The sequence below is a fragment of the Mastigoproctus giganteus genome, chromosome 6 (assembly GCF_048544385.1).
Source record: "Mastigoproctus giganteus isolate SK-2022 chromosome 6, ASM4854438v1, whole genome shotgun sequence".
Lineage (NCBI taxonomy): Eukaryota > Metazoa > Arthropoda > Arachnida > Uropygi > Thelyphonidae > Mastigoproctus > Mastigoproctus giganteus.
Window position 1 is genome coordinate 216,619,770 of NC_143580.1, and position 2,996 is coordinate 216,622,765.

The following is a 2,996-nucleotide window of genomic DNA, read 5'->3' on the forward strand; positions in this document are numbered from 1 at the left end:
TGCTATCTTATTATTTTATTTATTTATTTATTATTATTTTTTTATTTTCAGGAAGTGGGACTAAAAACTGTATAGTCAAATTTGTGTTTGAGCAATTGTATAACAATAACTTGTTGATAAGGATTCTATGATTTTTAATGAGTGTTTGATATAATGCACTTGATGAAGACTAATAAATAATGTATATTATTATTATTATTATTATTATTATTATTATTATTATTAGCAGTATGGTCCAAGGAAGCCTGAGGCTTTTGATGCACCAGCCAAAAAAAATTTCTGAGTTACCCTGAGAGAGAGAGAGAGAGAAAAAACGAGTCAGAAGTCGAAGGGCATCACCAAGAAAGAAGAAATAAGGATTAAACTCAACAAAAGGATTAAAAATATGAATTTGGCTGCTCTATTTAGATTTTGCAACAACAGATGGCGCCACATCAATATGGAAAGTCCAATAACAATATTTTTCTTTATTCTATATTTTAAAATGCTGTTATCATAAAAGACATTTTTTGAATATTTTAAACATCTACGTAATAAATATCGAGGCCAACTTAAATTTATTTTTTAAAACCATTATAACACTTAAAATTATATTTAATTCATCAATATTTTTAATATTCTAGTAAGTTAATTGGATAAAGGAGTCTATTACGTTTAATTAATTTATAATTTTAAAAGAGGTGAATATTTACTGTTTTTATTCTGTAATAGAGTATTTGAATTGTTCTAATATAAAAATAAATAAATAAAACAAAAATTATTAAATAATAAAATTGGAAAAAGAAATTTTGAGCCGGACGTGATTTGAACACGCAACCTTCTGATCTGGAGTCAGACGCGCTACCATTGCGCCACCGGCCCACGTTGGCCAAATTCTGCAAACGTTTCTATAGAAAATAAAGCCCTACATCCACATAAATGGTTTATTTTTAATTATGGAGTTATTACTTTAATAATAATCAAATACATTGATAATAATCATTTATAATTTTTTATCAATGACAATATATACACGTTAAGTTTCTCAAAAGGCAATAATTATTTTTAAATATTCAAGTATCTTGATTGCCATATACTGTACGTAATAGAAGCAATAAGCGCCATCTTTTAATTTTGTTTACTGTTCCTTATTGTATTAAAGTATTTTATAACATGCAATCTAATGAATAAATTTTAATACAATATTTCTAGTTATTATTATTATTATTGATTAATTGAATAATCAAATTTATTATTATTGAATAATCAAACAGCCCATCAGCTCCATCTTGTGTCCGGGGTGATTATTTTTTAAAAATCATTTCTCCACAAAAAAACTGTTCTTTTTTTCTCTAATTCATTAATATGATATAGCTATTTTTTATTGTATTGTTTACTGTCTACAGTAGAAATATTTTAATTATTTCTTTTAAACATTTGTAAAATTCAGAAGTTATCCTCTAATGAGAATAACTGAGTAATTAAGAGATTAGTATAATTTATTCTGTCTGTAGCAAATCATTGGATTTTACTCATGATTAGTAATTAATAGAACGAATGATTATTCAATATTTAGAATTGTTACTATTCTTTGAGGGATTGTTTTTAATAAATTTGTTCAATAAATTTAAATTGGCATTTAATACGTTATGGCTACCAGAAAACAGATAAGAAAATGACCAATAGATGGCAGAAGCATCCATCTCCGAGTCCCAGCAAATAAAATTCATCCACTATCTTTCCAGACATAATCTCAAGTTTTACCACCGGATTTTACTTTAAGTTGAAATCTATGGAACCTGGGTGAACTCTTCTGGATCTAAAGCAGTTTTATCACATCTTTACTAGTTGTTCAACCTATCTGCCCGATCTTCTATGCCACATTGATCTTCACGTTCCAGGGGTGGCCAATAGACAGAGGACTACTTTCCACATCAGTAACTTTAGGACAGAGATCTAAAAGAACTCCTTCTTCAAAAGAGCATGTCTTAGCACTATGGGCTATCCTCACTACATATTTGAGTTAACTGAATTGTTTCTTACCTAATATTAACGTAATTTTTGCTATCTCTGCTCACTTTTATTTTTCAGCGTTGACTTTTACATGCTATTACTCATAAATTCGTTTATTTCTATTAGTGATACATTATCTGCCATTTTCCATATTACTAATTCAGTCCCCGAACTTTCTAATCACACCTCATTGTAATTATACTTAACACATCTCCAAACGATGATTTAAAAACATTAATATGATTAGTGCCTAATAGATGGCAGCACATGCACTGTCAAATAAATAGTTCCAGAAAAGCTGATCTTTTAGTAATATCCACTACTGTGGCTCCATCTGTTAGTAGGAAAGGTAATAACATCGAATTCCCAGCAATTTTAATTTGCTTATTTTGCACTGATGGTAGGAAGCGTGTGGTGAGAACCTCACGAGTCGGATTACTGATAGATTAAAAGTAGGATTATAGATGGAGTACGTACGGATTGATGGCTGGATTACTAAATGATTAAAGGCTGGATTACTGAAGGAATAAAGGTCGTTCACTTTGAAGTTTTAAAACACGAAAAATTGCGATTTAATAAATTTAAAACTTAAATTTCCATTTCTTTAATTTAAAATGAAACATTTCAGCTTGTAGCAATTAAATATTGATTCAAGAAATAAAAATTTTAACTTTTCAAATTTAATTTCAGAAATAAACTCTCAAACTTTAAATTATTATATAACTATAGATAGAAACTCTTCATTTTTGAAGCTATTTTTCTTTTAATGTGAAATTTGAATAAAATAAATTGAAAATCTTTTTTTTTTATTCAGCTTGAGACATTCCATTTTAATTTTTATTATTTTAAATTTACAAGATTAAATTAAATTTATTTATTTAATTTTTTTATTTATAATTAAATTCTTTCATTAAAATAATATTTAAACAATTTTTTTATTACCCAAGCATGCAAACTAGAGGCTTCAGGGCATGTGATTTCCTGTTATTTGTAGATATAGAAGT

General features: G+C 27.4%; 1 non-coding gene across 1 annotated transcript; it reads right to left on the reverse strand.

Moving 5' to 3' along the window:
• Positions 1-789: 789 nt before the first annotated feature.
• On the reverse strand, positions 790-861 carry TRNAW-CCA (transfer RNA tryptophan (anticodon CCA)). Its single transcript has one exon. It is a non-coding gene; the product is annotated as a tRNA-Trp (tRNA).
• Between the last annotated feature and the right edge of the window lie 2,135 nt (positions 862-2,996).